This window comes from Phyllopteryx taeniolatus, chromosome 1 (genome assembly GCF_024500385.1).
Source record: "Phyllopteryx taeniolatus isolate TA_2022b chromosome 1, UOR_Ptae_1.2, whole genome shotgun sequence".
NCBI classification, from domain to species: domain Eukaryota; kingdom Metazoa; phylum Chordata; class Actinopteri; order Syngnathiformes; family Syngnathidae; genus Phyllopteryx; species Phyllopteryx taeniolatus.
The window spans coordinates 16,700,006-16,721,949 of NC_084502.1; the positions used below are offsets into that span (position 1 = coordinate 16,700,006).

Sequence of the window (21,944 nt, forward strand, 5' to 3'; positions counted from 1 at the left end):
CAGAGCGGCGAGAGAGGAGCTTGTTACAAACGTTGCTCTCCACCTTGCTTATTGGGCCAGTACACAAGCCTCCAGGGAGGATTCCTCCAAAGAAAAGCCAGAAACAGTATAGAGAATCAAGACATGAATTGTGTGACTTCTTCGAGGGGGAGGGGCAATACTGTGCATGTTCAAACAAAACTTGACTTCACACTTTATTAAGCAAAAGCCAAAGCATTGGAATCTCTCGCCATTTCAAAATTCTACTGCAAATACGAGGGCCACAATTTGTTTCCTTTATCAGAAGGTTTCCATAGGCAACAGGTGTCAAACTCAAGGCTAAGAGGCCAGATCTGGGCCAGCACATCATTTGATGTGGCCCACTATATTAAACAAAGTCTATTGTGGCAGAAAATCTATACTAAATATTTTAACAGTTATTAGAAGCATTTGTTTCCCCAACCAAATCCCTTCTTAACATAAACTGAACAACACTGTACAGTGGTGCCTTGAGATAAGAGTTGAAATCGTCCCCTGACCACATTCATATCTCAAACCATTCATAACTCAATTATCTTTCCCTATTAAAATGAATGAAAATTACATTAATCAGTTCCAGCCCCACAGAAAAAACAACATTAGTTTTTTCAAACATACTTTTTATAAGAATTGCACACAACAATATTGTACTGTATGAAAACACACAGTAATACAATTTGCTCCCCACATAACCAGCAAACACAGAAAAATGAGAGCACAAACAACGATTGTACCTAATTTACTGTCCTTCTTTGTTCTTCTGTGGGGTGTATAGGCAGTTGGCAAACCAGCTGATATTGATATAAAACTCATATTGTTCTTCCACAGCAAGGAAACCATTGTGAATTGATGGTGGCCAAATGTGAAGTTTGCTCCCGCTACCTAGCAGTGAGGGTCAGAAATGCACTCATATCTCAAATTTTGCTCGCATCTCAAGACAAAAAAAAAGTTAAGTCAACACACTCAAATTAATTATATTAAATATTAATATTTTGATGGCACTATTTTCCATGACTTGTGATGTCAAATTCAATTTGCTGTTAAAAATATATTGGTCAAATATATGGACCACTGAATTTCGTTTTGAAACTAAATTTTCCTGACATGAGTAGTGGAATTATTGGCAGTTGTCATCCATCAAAATGTCATATCCAATGTTACTATTGCATGTCTTATTGGCGTTATTACGATTGTATAAAGACAAGAGTGTAATGGGTTTAATGAGTAGTTAGGATCATTTATGCACTTGTATCCGCAGAGTTTGAAGGGAACACATGCGATTTGTGCAGCTCACACAATTTTTATGACGCTGCTTATGTATTTCCATTATGCACGTTTGTCTTTATTGTTATAAAAAGAAGTGTATTTCAATGGGCCACGACCATTTGCTCGATCAAGAAGGACTGCCTTTACTATGGAAGACTAAAATTTTAAATCATCAATAACTTTTTGAATATAAGACTTTTATTGTGGCTGTTTAAGCGTGGGAGACATGTAACCATATAAAACCAAGGTGGCATTAATAAAAACTGCTAAATTAGAATATTTTTTTCTGAATGTCTTTACCGTTATTGATCAAATTATATGAAAATGACCCATATATAATAACAATGAAATACAGAGGAATTGTGTGCATTTTCATTGTCATCACAGCCCTCTTAGGCATACCAGAACTGTGAGAATGTGGCCCACTCCAAAATGAGTTGGACACATTTTCGCATACGTAGTTATGATTTTTTTTATTATTATTTGTCATAATATGCCCTTTTATTCAGATATTGAAAATAATTTTGCGGTGCCCTAGGAGTTCAAAGACCCCACTCCTAGTTGTGGTGGGCAGACCCTTGAAGGGAAATTAAATGCACATGATCTCATCATCAGTATGCCGGTAGCTAATTCATAAAAGGGTGCCCTTACTTTAAGGGAACTGCCAAACATTTGGAGTACAACTTACTTTCATCAGGCCCACAAGAGCAAACTAGCTCAGGCTTAACTGTCATGCTTAACTGTCGTGGAACTGCGCCTGTGCCGATGCCGTTCATTATTACACGGCGCTGCTCCAATCAAAAAGGTCTGACTGGCTCCAGGCAGCCACTTCAGAGCCGTAACCAATCACCTTTCCAAATATTTGCACTGGTTCAGAAAGCAAGAAGTGGAGGCGAAATGAGAGGCTTATATAAGCATGGTGATGTGTGTTCTGGAGACATTCAAACCGCCAGCCTCAGGCTACTGTAGCATGAAGACAAGGAATAAAAACATGAAATGATTTGCTTTAATTTGTTGTATAAATTCTCTTGTTCCTCCAATTGAGCCAAATGTGTACATTGGTTTTGTGAGGTGCATTTAATTCATTTGCTCTGGCAACAGAGATGATAGATGAACACTTTGATGACAAGAGAACGCAGAAATTGAGCAGTATTCTAAAAACTCATTTTAGCAGGCTAAAGGTTGAAACAGATGAATATTAACCATGCAACTTAGGTGTAAGCCTTGCTAATTGAGCTCATTGTGTAGTCTCTAATTAGACAGTGGCAACACACAGGACATATACTGTACGCGGTGAGACTAAATAGTGGTAGTGCGCTTGCTAGATCGCTCACACTTTCTGAGTTCAATCATAACAAAATGCCACTGGCCATCATGTGAAAATAATAATAACAGCTCCCTTAACCTTTGAACCAGACGTGTCGACAGAGACGTCAGTTCAGGCTCCGTTCTCCACACCGAGGCCTCCGTCATGGCATGGCCTCTCGTGATCAGTAGTCACATCAACCACTACCCGGAGGGTGAACATGTGCCCCACTAGAGCCCCCCAAGCTGGCTGTAGCCTTCATCCATGTTGTGAATGACGGTACAGCTTGTCATTTTGTCACTGTTGTGCTCTCATGTGGGATTTAAGAAGTCTAAAAATCCGCCACCTTGCAGTCAAAAACATTTCCTGATCTTCACACCAGAAAAAAGGTGCAACCTGGTGCCACTTCATCACCAAGCACAAAGTTGCACTTGGGCTCCATGTCCTTGACAGCTCCTTTTCTAAATATCCAAAAGTAGTTTTATAGCGCAGTGAGTCTCAGATTTTTTACACCAAGTGCCACCTCAAAAAGACAGAGGTCTCCAAGTACCACCATCATGACCAACTTTAAAATACAGACAACGCGTAGTAGGCAGGTAAGTGTTCATCATAAACGAGGCAGGGGTTTTATTCTGAGAAAATAATATTATTGTAAACTAATGCACAGTTTGAACATCAACAGTGTGCTTGAATTAGGATTTATTTTTTTTAAATATGTAAAAAATGATTTAAATTAAAATGTATTGCACATAAAAAACAGTTCTTATAGATTAAATGCAAATTCATGTACTAAAAAGTTAAATAAAACTGAACTGTACTTGGGCAGTGATCCTTTCACAAACCTCCAGCCCGGAGCCCTTGTACCACAAGCAGGACTTTGAGAATCAGTAATCTAGTTTGGATGGTCAATTTCATGCAGTATTAAAAATTGTCAGCATCTGTAAGGCCAACAGATGGTGAGATACCTTCTTTAAGGGCCATGACTTTTATTTAAATTTAGATTAATCACTTACAAAAAAAAAAATGCATTGAGAAAATAAAAATAAATAGAAAGGTTTCTTCAATCCAGGTGACAGAGAACTTTCCATAGTACCCTAATTTCTGGCACACCAGTAACATCGATGTACAAGATGTACTGTGTGATGTTTGTGGACCACAACATTAGGCTAACGACATGTAAGAAGCGAGACGGCATTGCTTGTGACTATGAATGGAACCTTTTCTTAACTGTCCAATGGAATGCATGGAAAAGAGCATGGTTATGCGCAACAAAGTAAGTACCTCAAGCCTAAGACATTATTGCAAAACATGTTGCAGCGATCTCAGACACAAGCGCTGACATTTGTTTCTGTGTACATGGATAGTATTGCTTCTTGGCACTTCCATATGCATTTTGGGTAACCACAGCATCAACAAATCTAGTACGAGCAAGACTACTTCGTTACTGATTGAAAGAAGAGAAGAAATAGACAGAGAGGTATTGAAAATCCAGTGCGTTTGCTGTTACAGAGCAGGACAAAAATGTTTATTAAATTGTTATGACCTACATTGCAACATTGATTTTTGCTCTTGGATACTCGAAAATAAAAGGGATTTTGGTCAGTCAAGGGACTTTTTTTTCAATTTTAGGTGGCAGAAATTGCCTTTTATATTAAACTGTTGTGCTTGAAATCAAACAAAAAACTAATGTTTAAGACATTGGAAGTGCTTGAGTTAGCAAAATTCCATTAAAAATCTGTCTATGAAGAAGCATGACAGAAAATTAAAAATACTGTTTCATGATATCCATCCATCCATGCATTTTCTGAGCCGCTTCTCCACTAGCGTCGCGGGCGTGCTGGAGCCCATCCCAGCTATCATCGGGCAGGAGGCGGGGTACACCCTGAGCTGGTTGCCAGCCAATCGCAGGGCTGTTTCATGATATTTCGTGCGTTAAATTGAGCATTTGTCGACCAAATCTGTTTGAGTTCAAATACATTGCTTATTGTGTAAAATAATTGTATTTAATTAAAATGTGATTAATTGATTGAAGATTTTGCACTTTGATTATGGTGAGAAGCCACACATTGATAAGATCATGAAAATCACGAATCATCCTTTACAATGTGGCTTACATTTTAAAAACTCATGTTAAAATCATAACTAATTGGAACAAAATCCTGAGCCGCTGTGACAAAGTCAGTGTCCTTGAGCAAGATATTGGACCCATAGATGTTCCTGAGTCATTATCAAAACCAGTGCAAGTGAAAGCTCATTTATAAGGTCATGAACAAAGTTAAAGTTTTATCTAATCCAGATTGCCCTATTTATTTGAACTAATCTGTAAAATCATATGAAAGGGGCCATATTATTAAAAAAAAATTTTTTTATTTGTTTGTGTACCAAATATTTAGTCTGTGGTGTGCTGGATGCACAGATTAGCGATAGCTGACAATGTTTGCTTTTGACAAGTGGCACACACTTGCTCGCGAAGCTGATGATTTGTTGTGATTGGCAATCCATGTGTTTGGCCAGGTTAGGTTAGGTTAGTTACACTGCATACGCCACAGGCACGGATCCGCACACTAATTGACAAGTGTATGAAATGAAGTGTGTGAAGTTCTGCCTCAACAGTGAAAGTGCTTTTATTGCCTTCAAATGCAGTCACTTTTTCAACGCTTTCGGCTAAGAAGAGCCCGCTTGCGTCGTTTAACCCCCCAGCTAAAGAAAGCCATATTTAGCAATGATTATACAGCAGAGGGGCAGGGTGAACTTTCACTTAATTTCATGAGACATGACTGTAAAATTCTGGGCTGCTTAAATAATGGGGTGTAAAGAGTTCGGTAATTATTGGTACATGGGGTATTTTGATGAAAGCATGTCCCAGAAATTGTATTAGGAAACTTGGTAACTGTTTGAAATTATGAAGAAATGAAAATGTCAACTCTAACCAGATCAGGTTTTGTAAACTCTTTTATTTTTTGTTCCCATTGATCCAGAACGTTATCTCCTTGCAGCTGATAAGATCATACACCATGGCCACTCTTTCCTTGATTTCACAAGAAATCTTTAAAACTTGATTTAGGTATGCGCTCAGCGAGTATTGCTGTTCTTCATCTCTTGTGTTACTGTTTGAGTCATCAAGGATGTTTATTAGGAAGTTTTTCATTTAATAAAATATTTACTAGTGCATAAAAACAAGTGATCTAGGAGTTACCTTCTTTATGTGCATGTTTTTAATTGGTGGGAAATGGAACAAGGGTGTCAAAAAGTTTGGTGCGGGATCAGCGTCATTTGGCGACCTCATCCTTTGAAATCGAATAAAAACAAGCAGCTGCAGGCAAATGGACCACATCTGATTGTTTACTCTCCGAGGTCACACACTATAGTGCATCATCCTCAGACAGCCACAAGCAAATCTTATTTTTCTTCCTGTACATGTTTGAAACGCTTTTTGTTTACCCTTCAGCAGCTCTGACTCAAAAGTGCAACGTCTTGCAATTACTGGTGAACTTTTTAAAGTATTCATAATTGGATTGGGTGCAGAATAAAGTTTTCTATTTTTTTTTTTTGAGAAATGATGTTCATGGCTTGTGAAGAAATATTTGGCAGCCAACGGTCATTAAGAGGAGTCCCGCCAAGTGAAAAGTTGCACTCTTTACCAGAATACACACAAAATCAAGACATAAATACTCAGAGGGGAAATGCTGCATGCTCGCCTGAACTAACTCCAGCTTTCTATCATAATTTCATTAATTGCCCCGGCAGCAAACCTATTGGACCAAATGTGTAAGGAAAATATATTTTGTTTGCAGAAACCCTGTCATATTGTATCTGTTAACAAGTAAATATCGAATAACCAGGAGGAAAATGTCACTGCTGTATGTCAAAGAGTGTGTCTTTAACTTAATTTAATTGAACTTTATTTATTTATAAAAAACATTTGAACATATTAGTTTCAAAGCAGTCGCATTGGCTGCATTGTATGTGCAGCATCATCAGTGCAGGGTTATATGCTTACATGTACTCACAGGTTTTTGAGAACATATATTTAAGAATAAAAGTTTGCATCAGAAGCAAAGGCTGACACCGCCATCTATTTGCTTTGTTACCTGCCACTGCCATCAGACGGTGAGCCACTGGGGGGCATATCAGGGCCATCTTGGCCCCCATGGGCCCTCTCGTGCCACAGCCTTTAAAGTGGTGCACTGCCATGTGCACGGCCTTGATGTTCATGTACATGCAAAGCTATCATTATCCATGCCTCTTGACAATCGGCAGGCCGTCTTTGTTACATCTGCAACTCGTTGCCGTGGGCTATGACATGACTGCACGGTTGATCTCGCCTCCTTTACATATCGCACCCAGTATCTCTCCTCCTCGCCCATATTGTGAGCCGCATTTGAACCACACTGATTTGACAACTTAGAAAATCATGTACCTCGACGCTTACATGGAATCTGAAGCTCTGTACTGATTCTCACATTTGCTTTAAGGCTTTGCTCCACCATTTTTCTCCGGAAGTCCCAAAGGGCTCAAGGCACAATAAAATACATTATCAGGACCATCAGATGTAGAAAGCTCTGTTTAAAGCTAGAGACTAGGAAGAAGGAGACCACGAGGAATGCATCCAATCATTGAGCTCTGTAAGTGATTTTTCAAGACAGCTCCCAATTTACTGTAAAATGTTCTGATCTATCAATTAAGCACAAACCTTTTTCCAGCATGCGGTCGCTCACATTCATATTTCAGTCCAAATTGAAAAGCTTTTAATTAGCTTCATCAACAGTCTGCCAAAAGTCTGCTGACCTTCACTCTCCAACTCTGCTTGACGTCTGATTCCGATTTGTGCTTCTCAGAGCACCTCCCCAACACATGGATCTTCAAAACTCTTCAGAATAAATAATCAATTAGTCCACTTTTCTGCAAACACACTGATTAACTACTAAATCCAGGTTCTTTATCGTTTCCCATTCCTAAAAATGACACGCAGAAGAAAATGTTGAAGCACAACATTCAGCTCCCCGTCCAAAGCTGCAGCCAGACAAAGAGCGTGCCCGATGGAAAACAACATGCGGCGCTCATTAATTTGCATTGTCTTACAATGGAACGGCAGTTAAAGCAAGCTGACACCAGAGGGCCTCCAACACTTTGGCCCGATGTCTATTTCACAACTCCAACCCAAGAAATGAATAATGGATGTGTTCTGTCCGTTTTAATTTGGCGCTAATTAGGTCAGGAAAGTTTTGGGAGAGAAAGGTGCAGTCCAGGCCATGTGGTCGGGTCTCTCAGCAGGCAGCCACTTTCATGTGGAGAGCGAAAGTGGAGTGCTGAACAGAGCGGGCTGAGGCCGAGAATGATGCCAGCAGCAGCAGCAGCAGCAGCAGCAGTGTGGGGATGAAGGGCCAAGGCTGGAGACAAAGATAATAAACCCAAGAAGTGTCAGCCTCAGTCAGACACTGAAACAGCCACCACTTGGGGGATTTCAACTACGGGCCTTCACCGGGCGCAAAAAAAAAAAAAGAGCTGTCAGTCTGTTTGTTTGGAATGTGGCCGCTGAGAAATAATTATTCAATTTTAATTACAATTCGAGAAGAGAAATGCGGTAGTCTGGCTCTGATGGTCCCCGTCCACAGACTGGGGACAAACAATGCCGTTCACAATGAACGAAGCAATGTTATCATGCTTTGCACACTGCAAAAGCAAAGACTACATGACTTTGATCACGCACACAGTGCACTTTGGCAAACTTAGGTGGCTCAAGCTGAAACTGTCTGGCAGGAGCAGTTGGGGAGATGGGAGGGGAGGGGACAGATGAAGGTGACAGCTATGGAGGTTAACCTCGATTTCAAGTCCCAATAGGGCTGGAAAATCCCGCCAGGGTAGATATCACTCTGATCTTTCACATCTAGCTCCAAGACATGGTACCAGACGGTGCCAATAATATCTGTGACAGAACTAAAACATACTTCAAAAGGCCTCCACATTCACATCACATTTTTGCCCTGCAGAACAATTGTGTGTTTTGTGCAATAAAGTGAGACTCACATGCATTTGAATAGAAAGATCTTTGGCAGACAGCATATGATGACAACCTGCTTAATTCAGGTTCTATCACATTCTGTGATATTCTTCACTTTGACAGAAACTGCAGAAATTCCTAAACACCTGTTGTGCATTGACACTTAAACTCACTGTTGTCTGAGATGCAAGGTTTCAGGAGTAAAGTGGTAAAAAAAAAAAAAAAAAAAAAGAAAAAGAGGCCAGTGGCTGGAGGATGTGATCTCCAGCTCAAAGCAGTATCAGTCAGTGCCTGGGAAACTGTTTGTTTATTCTTGCACTAAAATGGACGGAAGCTTAGGCAGTAAGCATTACATGCAGCAACGAGAAGATACTATTCAGGCCTGCATTGCAATATGTGATGTCTTCTGATAAAACCTGTTTTTTTTTTTTTTTTCACTAAAATTGTTGCACAGTTTGAAGAAAACCCCTCAATATTCCTTGATACACAAAGTGTTGATACACATCTGCACTTTCCTACCAAGTCAAATAAACCCTTTGTGAACTAATACAAACAGCGAGCGGACGTTTACCTCTTCTGGAGTAATTCTGAATGAATGAATTGAATTTCAAATCAAGTGTACATCAGAAAATAAGCAGGAAAAGTTCTGTGAGAGCAGTGGCACGAAAACAGGGTTCAACCTTTCCCTTTACTGGAGTCATTCAGGCCGAAACCTGTTCACAGGATTTTAATAATTTCAGACCTTTCCTCATCCTCAGAGAGAAGAAAAAGTGAAGATATAATCCTTTTTCCTGTAGAAATTGCCTGCAGGAATCAAATTATTCTATGACCCAGCTCCACTGTATTCAAGGCTTCTTACCTCTGCAATTTAACTGCTGTTCTTTTTTCCCAGAGACAACTTCTTGCCGCGCATGAATCGCAGGTTACGCGCATCCCTTTCAATGGCCACGCACCCCAGCGACAGAAATATAATTATGTTTTACAAGTCGACTCTTATCTTCAGCCTCCTTCATTCCCCCGCTGACTGGCTGCGTGTTCCGAGAGCTTTTCAGAAGCACTTTAGGCTGCACAGGTTGCCAATCCTGCGTGTAAATGCACTATTGTATCATTCAATATGTTTCCATAGCAGGCTGCTAAAAGTAAACACGCATGCAACATAACCTCCGTTCAACAGATGCAAGTGTGGACAAAATGGCACATGTTGCAAAATTGCTAAAAGCTGCCGTGCTCAAATGCAAAATATTACTTAAAATATCTGAGAACAGGAGAACCCCTGAGCAAATTCAATCCCATTTGCCTAGAATTCCCAAATAAAAGCTGTCAGTCCCAAAATATGAGCCACATTGCTGTAGAGGACAACTGTAGGCCACGTCTTAAATGCTTGGATGCTCCCAAATTGCTCCAGTCCAGCTCTCTGTGGTCGTCCCGCACACGTCCCAGGTGTGAATTCACGTGAGGCCTTGTGACTCGCTCAATGACTAAAGATTGGAATGGAAGATGGGAATGCTTTGAGTGAGACGACCGCAGACAGTATGTGACATGCAGGACGGAGCTCCAGGGTTGACATGTGTCCCAGCAATGAGGTGATGACAAGCCAATGTATCACCTCAACATTAGTCATCCAATCTGACTGAATGCACAGACAGCAGAGATGTGGCTGCTATGTGAATACAAAATAGAACAAAAGCACAATTCCCACTGAGAAAAAAGCCCTTCATTCCAAAACGGAATGAATGCTTGAGCTGCAATCAGTCCAATTAGTAAAATGTGAGTAAAATGTGAGAGGACAGGTGTCTTCAGGTAAACACGACTGTGATCTCTCCACTGAGCTTTGTCTAATCAGCATCTATTGTGCCTTTTCATTAGCTGCCTTTGTTAAGCGGCCCCTTTAATGATGTGGCTTTCAAGGCGGCTGGTGAATAAAATAATAATAAAATCCCCTCCAACCCATCTTAGTGTGAAGAGGTGAGGGAGACAGGGAGGTAGAATGTACAAATGTTCCTCGTGAAATAAAACAAACACTCTTTGTGAGAGAAAATACCTGCCAGGCTGGCAGGCTGCCGCCACGGTTAGTTCGCGTCGGTCCCTGGGGAGCCGCTCTCCTGGGTTCCTAAAACATTACAGCAGAAGAAATATAGACAGTGGAGGCTCAAAGACTACAAATTATCCCACTGCTGTTACGCATGATGTTAAAATGGTGAAAAACAAGGTGAGGAGAACAGCACAGAGCTCAAAGCATTTCGATCATCAAAAGTTGACTTTAAATACTTTCTTAATCAGATGTTTATTTAAAAACATACACACAAACGACATAATTACATTGATCACCATGCACCTTATTCTGGACTTTCACACTGCACTGGAATTATTATCTTTATTTTATATATTGACAGAAAAAAAAGGTAAAATAAAAAAAAAAAAATTTATTAGTATTAGTGTTTATGACCCTCACCACTCCACACAATGTGGAAATCATCTTTGCCTGTAAGATATCAACATACATGAATTTTATACGTGTTGACGAGGCCAAGCTAAAAAATGTTCTTAAAAAATTGTTGCAGGGCCTGATTTACTCAATAGCACTAAATTGCGAGGTCACTCGAACAGATTGTATGTAATACCGGGATCAGACAACAAGACAAATTTGCTCTTTCACGATTGCACTATGTCAGACTACTGCAATAAAATCTTGTATTCCAATACCACTGCATCCCGTTTTTTACGATCAGTGGGCTTTATCTTGTCAACTCAAATGCGACCCACTACACTCGTTACCATGGAGACAACAACAAGAGTGGCTCACGCCAACTGTATTATTATTATTATTAATTATTAATCAGTTTATTTGAAAGGGGACAATGCAATTTCATAAAACACATGAAATACACATGGTTAAAAAAAGCCAGAATTAGCCAGAAGGCTAGTTTTCATCTGTAGTCCCCTGGCCATGATGTAAAACGGCAGTAAAATACATCTACAAGACAATATAAAAACAAAATGGGGAAAAACGTGTGTTGGTGGTCAGCGGGGGGTCGGGACAGTAGAGGACGTTGGTTTAAGGCTTGCTTGAGGTATGTTCCCGTAGTTTTAATACGGTACGGCTCACAAGCAGGCAACAAAACATTATGTAGCCTAGCAAGCTACTGCTAGCACGAACGGTTGGACATAAACATACTGCCGTTCTGTCGAATCAATGCTCTAAAGTTTCTGTGTGGAGGAAGTAATTTAATTAAAAATAAAGTAATTTAATTACAGTAAGTTAGCACCCATTATTTCTGTCATGTTGTAATGTTGGTTTGACCTGACTGATTAGAATACACGATCTAACTATTGCAGTGATTTTCAACCTTATGGAGCCAAGCAACATATTTTACAATTGAAAAATCTCAGGGCATACCAACAAACAAAAATGTCACAAAAAATGGACACATTAATTACTGTATTTACCTATTGCCATCTAATAGAAGACCATTCATTTGTTCTGTCTGTCACTATGCCTCACTGGCATAAATAGAGGAACAAAGATACATTATTTATTGTAAATATATTTTTTTAGCTATGAGGTACACAAGTATATACAGTAAATGAGCAGGTCATTTAAATAGACACATTCCTCCATCTTGTGATCGGATCGGTGATCGTTTTTTTAAACTCGCTGATCGGAGATCGGTGATTGGCCCCAAAAATCCTGATCGTGTAAAGCCTAGTTTCTGGCATTTCAAAAATGTATGCACTAGCAAAAAAGATCAGTTCTCCCATTTGTCTCTCCGATGCCTCCTGCTTGCCACAGTAACCGCAGTCATGGTTAGGAACAGCAGTGCCAGTTTACACCTGCCTTCAGACACGTTGTTTAAAGATGCAAAATTAGCCTTTGCAATTCATCTCAGATTTCATAAAATCACATCAGGCCGTAAATCTTAAATTGTTCTTCAATAATTGATGAGGGTCAAAACAATTACTGTTGTGAAGGGTTAAAATGGTTTGAAATGTTACATAAACAGCAATGGAACGGTCAACCAAATAAAACAACCTGCTGGGATATGATTTGCTAATTTAATCAGAGAGATTAAGTAAATCCTACCCACTGAAGTTTTTACATGAACCAATGAGCTACTTCCTGCTGTTAAAACTGTTTCTGCTTTCTTGTTTCCCCTTTCTGCAAGTACCAGAGCTCAATATTGTTTGGGGGGCACATGGAGTAGGTGTGAATTATGGAAATAATGCTCTAATGCAAACTCCTCCTTGCTCCACTACCTTGAGGAAGCAGCTTATCTCATTTGCCACCATTTTTAAAAGAAGTGTCCGGATTAACATAAGCACCTCCACCATTGTGCTCCCGCTCCAAATACATTTATCTGCCCAAGCTCTGGCGGCGAGGGCAACAATTGCCATTTTATCAGGTAAGCAAATACCTCCCATAACTTCCTGCTATCTCATGAAATATGTTTTTCTTTGCAGTTTATATTTAGCAGTGTATCACTTCCTTTTCAAATATTATGTTACATGTACTGTGGTACCTTGACTTCCAAATTTCGTGACCAAGCTCGCAACTCAATTTACTCATTTATTTAATCAATTTATCATCGAAGTATCATTTATCTGTTTCGGGACACTAAAAAAAACACCACCACAAGCACTGTAATGTATGAAAACAATAAAAGCGACTGGGTTTATAATGTGTAATTACTGTATGTTGGGACAAGCCAAGTCACAACACAAACAACTGTAGCGTGGTACATGTGCCTTTTATGGGTGCGGCCTGCTGTAGCTATTGGCGAGGGGTCTCATTTTGTATTTGTGTTTGACGGTTTGTAAAGTACAATAAAAGGCAGAAAGCACATCGGCGACTGTTGCTCTCCTTTTTTTGTTCACTTCACTGGAGCGGCAGCTTATCTGAAGCTCACTCATAACTCCAATTTTGGCTCACAACACAATCAAAGCAACGGCTCCTAACCCGAAAAAAACCCATATGTTTGAACACTTGTAAGTCAAGGTACCACTGTGTGTACCTGCAAAACTACACGAACAGGTGGATCGCTACCAATTTCAATCCTATTCATTGGGTGTTTACGTTTCCAATATAGCCGCCCCCCTCTCTCTTTTGGCATCCAAACTCCATTGGAAGCAGAACAGGAAATTATATAATGGCTGCAGATTGCGAGGAGTGCGCCTCCCATGCCCAGCTGCTCCTCACATGACCTCTGAAAGGCGGAAGGGGAGGAGCTGGCACACCGGGCATTGCTGCGCTTCGAAATAGCCATTGTCTCTTTTCGTTGGGCAGAGGGCTACACAAATGATGATGAGTGCTACATCTACTTTGACTTAAAACAGCAGAAATTTAGGGATGTAAACGTACTTAAATCTGTGGAGGTAAAGGGCTTAAGTAAAAACTGTCCATATTTAAGGAAAAGTTTGCATGTGAGGAATAGAGACAGTGTTTTCGAAGAATTCCTCTACTTATTAGGCGCACTGTTTGCCAGCTCATCCAAATTTCTTTTGACTGGGTCAAACGGAGAGAAACCTCTGAGCCAAAGTATAATATGGAAGTTTTGTGCCCCCCTCCCTCCTTCTCCATCTGCTACATTTGTGCACAGAAGCTTAATTGGAGCTAAACCTTGTCAAAGCCTCCTCCAGTGAACAGTCTGAAATATGTGCATGAGAGATACAAAGGTTTTTCTGCTAACAAAATTATTATAGCATGATAAAATAAACCAGAAACTTCTGAGTATTTCTAAACTTTATTAATAATACATATAATATTAGTAATAGTAATAACAACATTAATAATAATAATGTCAGAGTATTTTTTAAACTTTATTACTAATTAATAATACATATAATGTTAGTAATAGTAATAATTAATAACACTGAATGATTTTTAGTGTGAAAACATATTTCACAACAACGACAATAATACAAATAATTATACACATTATCCAGCAACAGCTAATTGAAGAACATACATTTCATTTGACATTTTATTTTGGATTTAGGATTTCGATAATAACATATAATACCCTTAGCTGGGAGCCGTCAAACTGCGATGTTCAATCTAAACTTTATAGTCACCCCTACCTTCTAAATGCCTCTCAGCCGACGTGGACGTTAATAAACACACACTCCATTTGTGTGAGGGCTTCAAAACAAATTGTAAAAGCGTCTGTTTGGGTTTGTTTTACTCGGTGGACTCAGTAATGCATTTTGTTTTGTTCCCAGCGACTCTGCTGTCAGCGTTTGACGAGCATTTGTCCTCCTGGGGTTCGGCAACACTTAGACACTCTCCATGATAGCTGTGCATTAATGTCACTCACTGCCGACCGATGGACCGCGCGCACGCACGCACGCACGCACACACTCACACACACACACTCACACAAACACACACACACACACATATGCACACATACAGAAACACTCCTTAGGTCACAGCTTTAGTCACAGTAACAAACATTTGTTCATTAAAGTACACTTGCATACACATTTTTCTTGTTTTTACATCGTGGGCATTCTAATCTGAGTCCCATTTCCATAACATATATTAGTCTGTTGTGTTGACGGTCACGTAAGTACTCAAGCTCATCCTGCCGCCTTTTCATATTTATGTTGGCAGTGATTTAAGATGGACTGATTGTGGGGATTTAATTACGGGGGACACAATGGGCCACACAATTCAGTTTTCTTCCCTCACCGTCTTGCGAGGCGCTGACATGCCGCACACTCGGCTGCACACTGCCGAGGAATGTTTTACACTCCAAATGAGCTGTGCTTGCAGAAGAATTTAATTTGATCTGCCGCTGTAATTGTGCTCTCAAAAAAAAGTGAGGGTGGAAGAGAAAAGAAAAGAGGAGAGGTGGTGGTGGTGATGGTGGAGGGGTCGCGGTGCATGCAACTTTAAAATGTAATATGCACAAAAAGTAAATTAACTCTAGAGGAGAGGCCCTTGTGATGTGTTGACACACGCGCTGGGCCGTCTCCCAAGGAGTCGAGGATGATGGGGGAGGCAGGGGGGATACATGGAAGGGAGAGAGGGGGGTAGAGGAACTGGGGGGGTTGGCGGGGAGGTCGGGTGGGGGGGGCTATGATAAAACACCACAAAGAAAAGTGTTATGAATTTTATTAATGACTTGCAAGACAGTATGCAAAACATCAAAGGTCCACGGGAAAGATTAATGACCCTGTGTGCGACTGTTTAATTACACCGAGCTAATTAGATTCTTGACCACATTTTTAATATCTGCATTCATACCCGACGCCTAATTGAGATTCCACCATATTTATCAATCTTTCAAAAAAGAGGAGGAAAAAACAAACCTTAGTGGTGATTTTCTTGTTCAGCTTGTCCTCATTTAAGGAACAATTAGAGCTCAGTCAGGTTGAGTGTCTTCCAACGAAAAAAAAAATAATAATAAATAAATACATTTTAAAAAGCTGAGCTGTGAAGCATACTTATTTACTCACTAAAGAGGCTTTTGTCTTATCAAACTGATCTTTGTTTCTAATGAACTTGCTAATAGACTTATAGTGAGCTCTGTCAACTCTCCTTGTCGTGCCGTAATTCTCTTATCTGGACCTGAGCTGAGGAGAGAGGCGCTCTCAGAGGAGCTGCTCTCCATCGACTTCTCCTTTCACCAACATTTTCCTCTGCTGGATAATCCTGGTGCTGTTTACTAGAACACACAGACACACACACACACGCAGTCATCAAAATGAGTGCCTTTGAACTCACAGTATCTACAGTATCTGTTCTGTTCTGTTCTGTTCTAGTCTCAGTGTTTTGTGACCCTGTTGATGTTGTTGTTGCTGCAATAATTGCGGTAGGATTATTCTTCCTCTGGGTTCTACGGCTGCAAACAAGTTTCACTGAGAAATTACACTCATCGTGTCAGTTTCCTACCGTATCGTTTTAAATGCTGCATCTTCCATGTCAATCTTCCAGTTATTGCGAAACAACTGAGAGTTGCCAGGAATCACCAGACCTTGAATAGCACCATCTGCTGTGACAACTAAAGAACTGTACAACTGTGCACCAAAACAACATTCAAAGCCATGCACGGTTGAATCAGACCAGTGTGAAAAGGTTTTATTTGAATGCATTAGTGATGAGGATAAATGTAAAATGATCCTATTGTTCCCTCGGTGCAATTTATTCTCTTCCTTCTCTTTTCTGGCCTTCTTCATGTAAACATTGAGTGGTCGCTGCATCCCCTCTGTCTCCTCTCCATTTGTTTCCATTTGTCTTTCTGTCTCTCTTGAAAAGACTGAGATCTAAATAGGACTGGATCACCTCCCTGGCTGGCGTTTCATTAGAGGCAATTAGAAAGCCGACGCTGCAACGTCCCATAAGGCTCAGCAAGAGGCAGGAAAGACGTAGCCCGCATTAACGGGTTGAGATGAAGTATGTATGACAACACTTTCATCGGCACACAACGGTTGCTCACCGAGTGTCAGAGGTACCATTCTGACAATTATGACAATTAACACTGTCAAAATAAAGCCATTAGCTTAGCGAGAGGGCGAAGCAGTACACTTAATTACAGGGTTTTCTGTACAAATGGATTCCCTTCAGACCACGTGCATACCGGAATGGGAAAATGGAATAAGATAATTATAAACTCAGGACGAGGGTAAAGGAATGACATCTGCTGTTGTCTGAACACTGGCCTCGGGTCGCTGTGTGCTTCCTGTTGGATGGACACACACACACACACACACACACACACACACACAGAGTGGCCTCATTCATTTTTAGCTTTTATGGATGACATTAACTTACAAAGGCACTTAAACCAGTCTTGCAATGTCAGAGTACAAATACATCCTCACTGTACTTAAATAAAAATTTTACATACTGTACGTGTACTGACTTTGTTTACTGTATAGTTCCGTCAACTTTTACTTGTATTCTACTACATTTCCTCAATAAAATGTACACTTTTACGCCGATACATTTATCCTAACCATCGTTGTTACTCGTTACTACAAATTAAAATCAGAAGAAATTGTTCATTGATGTAATGTTTAAAAAGAATAGTCCTGCCTGTTCAGAACAAGACAGGCAATTTTCCAACAGGCAACTTTAAGGATCTTTCTGTTGTTTCTGGATATTAAGATTAATTGTGAGGAAGCCACAATGAAAACAAAATCGAAATTCTAACTGCTCACTTTAAAAAAAAAACTTACTTTACTTTAACTTTCAGTAATTAGGTACTGTACATTTAATATCAGAAAATTACTTTTGATACTTAAGTACCGCAAATTTCAGATACTTTAAGACCTTTACGCAAGTAATATTCTATGAGGTGACTTAACTTCTATCAAAGTTATGTTCTGTTACTTGTATTTTTACTCAAGTATACTGCAACTTTCAGATACTTTATTAAACACACAATAGAGGATTATGTGAAATCATTGACGGGTGTCCAGTTTGCTCAAGGTAAAACCACCAAAGGTGGCATCATTTGAAGCATATAAAATTGAATAATGTGAAAATTAAAACAAAGACAGTCATTGACATGACACAACCCCTCTGTTATCTTGAAATGTACCCTCATTAACAGAGTGAATATCAGTCATCGGGGCACAAAGGTCACAGTGGTTTAGGGAGGGACTCTGACCCCTAAATGACCTGCCATGTTCACAGCCAAGCGCCGCTCGTTTGACCTAATTGCTTTTCACTGGCCAAAACACCAAGGGAAACTGTACCGGGTAAGCTAGAATTGTCTGTCCAGTGCCTTTTCAGTATTGATTTGCTCTTGATTAATAAGCATTGAAAACGGCAGAAAGTGGGGAAATAACTACACAGCTCTTTACACGTGTCTGCAGTTAGCTAATAGTCACCGCAATCTGAAGTAGGGTACTTCAAGTGCGACTGGTTTTGAGTTTAAAGTATGAATGTTTATTGGTTTTCAGTGACAATATACACTCATTGAACAAACACATATTGGGACACAACTATTACTCTATCATTGAATAATTAGAAGTTTGGACAATTGGTCCAGTTGTTGTTTGGGGAAGGCCAATTTCTGTTCCAGCATGACTTCGCCCCAGAGCACAAGTCCACAAAGTCATGCTTGGATGCTTGCCGTTGATTGAACCCTGACCTCAACTCCATCAAACACTTTTGGAATGAACTAGATAGAACAGAGATTGTGAGAAGGACACTCTCTTGGGTCCAACACCAGTGACCCCTGACCTCACAAAAATCTTTCTGGATGAATGGTCAAACATTCCCACTGACACACTCCACAACTGTCAAGTGCGTCTTCTAAGAAAACCTGGAGATGTTATAACTGCAAAAGTTGCTTTTACATTTTAACTTCCTGTAGGTGAAATGTTCCAAAACCCTTGTAATATGATATATAAATTGGCAACATGGGCCATCAGTGTTCTCCATTGCCCGCTTCACTTCCAGACTGTATGTGGCTGCTCTTGCTTAAACTTTAAATAAAAAGAACAATAACTTCTGTGCAATGTGTAAAGCTCAACGTGATCGAGATAAGAAGGCAAGGTCTGTCTATCATCACAGTTCAGATAAAAATCTTTATATCTTATTTCCTGAGGTAATCCACATTTTGATAGAATCAGCGCATCTGTAAATCAGACCACTTTGATTGGCTGTGGCAAACACACATCGCCATCACTGCCTCCTCTTCTACGCATTGTGTCTCAAAAAGGAAGCTGATGGCTCCCGTCAGATAAGGATGGGAGCCCTTTGCTTAAAGCTCCTTGCAAATAAATGAATATGTTCTCCATCACGCCAGGCGCTTATTGTGTTTTACAGAGACCAAATGCAATTTGTATCATTTCTGTGGCACAGATCAAAAGGAAGTGAGCCTCACCAATGACTCACTGCGGCCAAAACACTCTGTTCCCAATCGAAGAAAATCAGATCTGCACTGTTTGTTCATTTCTTTTACGTCTCCATTTGCTTGATAGGGCAGCGAGCAGTGACGGTAAATGGGTGGATAAACTGTGATATGGCCCTTCTGCTGGCAAGCAGTCCACCAGTTTAACAATACATGACGTCATCTGGACGCCAGAAGTCCTTCTGCTGCCATGTCAATAGCACTCAGACAAAAAGGACATATCTCCTCTACCCATGTCAGTCACAATGGGGCCTGTTTGTCTCAGAGAATTTGGGGGGTTTTAAAAGTCATACAGTATTTACATGCACAATGCAGCCCTATGGGGGGCACAAGTCAGTGCAAACTGTAGGCCGGTCCCAAGCCCGGATAAATGCAGAGGGTTGCATCAGGAAGGGCATCCGGCTTAAAACCTTGCCAAACAAATATGAGCGTTCATCCAAAGAATTCCATACCGGATCGGTCGTGGCCCGGGTTAACAACGTCTGCCACGGGCGCCGTTGGCTACTGTGGGTCGAAGTCAAAGAAGAAGAAGAGGTGGAAAGCAGGTTCTTCGGCAGAAAGAGAAGAGGAAAACACAGAGCCTAGAACTGAATGTGGGGACTTTGAATGTTGGGACTATGACAGGAAAATCTTGGGAGTTGGTTGACATGATGATTAGGAGAAAGGTTGACATATGTGTGTCCAGGAGACCAGGTGGAAAGGCAGTAAGGCTAGAAGTTTAGGGGCAGGGTTTAAATTATTTTACCATGGTGTAGATGGGAAGAGAAATGGAGTCGGGGTTATTTTAAAAGAAGAGTTGGCTAAGAATGTCTTAGAGGTGAAAAGAGTATCAGATCGAGTGATGAGGCTGAAATTTGAAATTGAGGGTGTTATGTGTAATGTGATTAGTGGCTATGCCCCACAGGTAGGATGTGACCTAGAGGTGAAAGAGAAATTCTGGAAGGAGCTAGATGAAGTAGTTCTGAGCATTCCAGACAGAGAGAGAGTCGTAATTGGTGCAGATTGTAATGGACATGTTGGTGAAGGTAATAGGGGTGATGAAGAAGTGATGGGTAAGTACGGCATCCAGGAAAGGAACCTGGAGGGACAGATGGTGGTAGACTTTGCAACAAGGATGCAAATGGCTGTAGTGAACACTTTTTTTCCAGAAGAGGCACGAACATAGGGTGACCTACAAGAGCGGAGGTAGAAGCACGCAGGTGGATTACATCTTGTGCAGAAGATGTCATCTGAAGGAGGTTATCAACTGTAAGGTAGTGGTAGGGGAGAGTGTGGCTAGACAGCATATGATGGTGGTGTGTAAGATGACTCTGGTGGTGGGGAGGAAGATTAGGAAGACAAACGCAGAGAAGAGAACCATGTGGTGGAAGCTGAGACAGGATGAGTGTTGTGCAGATTTTCGGGAAGAGGTGAGACAGGCTCTCGGTGGACGGGAGGAACTTCCAGAAGACTGGACCACTGGAGAAATAGTGAGTATATTGGTAGAAGGATAATGAGGATGGAGCTGCCAGGCAAGAGAGCTAGAGGAAGACCAAAGAGAAGGTTGATGGATGTCGTGAGGGAAGACATGATGGCAGTTGGTGTTCGAGAGGAGGATGCAGGAGATAGGCTTACATGGAAAAGGATGACGCGCGGTGGCGACCCCTAACGGGACAAGCCGAAAGGAAAAGAAGAAGACAGTATTTACATGCACACTAAATGTACACAACAGTTTGACTAAATGATGCACTGCTAGTCACTTGGGATGGCTTATTAAAAATGCTGAGTCATATATAAATGTAACCCTGTGCCACACCTCCAAAAAACAGTGCATGAAAGCACTTAACCCAGCAACACGTGTCAGCAAAAAATTGGGGATGGCATCTTCAATAGAAATTGTGGGAATCAGAACAAATAGACAAACCTTTATTGGAGCAATGGTGTCAGTGCTCTTAATGACATTGTGGAAATTTAGCTTTAAAACTGGAGAATTGAGATGAAGTAAACAATATTAAATACAAATATCATATGTGAGGTTAGGAATTCCAATAAATGTTCTTTATCAATATTATATAATGTACTCCGAAGAAGTCATGGTCAACTAAATTGTAACAAAGGCTGTATTTTTAAAACACATCTCAGTTTTAAAATGGAATAGGATTTGCAGGCATTACTTCCATGATTTACTAAATGTTTTTATTTTAAAAACAGCCACAAACTTGATTGCTCATGCAAATAGATGTGGAAGCTGATCCACTAACCGAGTGCACCCAGGATTGTGTCTGCCAGACAGGCAAGATTGCAGCACAATTGGTGCTTCACCCAAATACTGGGAGTAGTAAATGGAAATAGATTTATTTGGAATAATGTCATTTATCAAACCTGAGACAAATTTTGATGGCTGATTTATGGGTGGGTATTTAAATAGAGTGGGTGAGAGGCAGGTGTAAACCGGCATCGCTGTGCTTAACCATAACTGCAATTATTATGGCGTGGAGGAGGTGTAGGC

General features: G+C 40.5%; 1 long non-coding RNA gene across 2 annotated transcripts in view; it reads right to left on the minus strand.

Annotated features, from left to right (window-relative positions):
* Positions 1 to 16,223, minus strand: part of LOC133487364 (uncharacterized) — an 83,767-nt gene extending 67,544 nt beyond the window's left edge. For both annotated transcript variants that reach the window (XR_009791359.1, XR_009791423.1), the window contains exons 1-2: positions 15,903 to 16,223; positions 10,633 to 10,701 (exon numbers count right to left, since the gene is read on the minus strand). This is a non-coding gene — a long non-coding RNA (uncharacterized LOC133487364). The remainder of the gene's footprint in view (positions 1 to 10,632; positions 10,702 to 15,902) is intronic.
* Between the last annotated feature and the right edge of the window lie 5,721 nt (positions 16,224 to 21,944).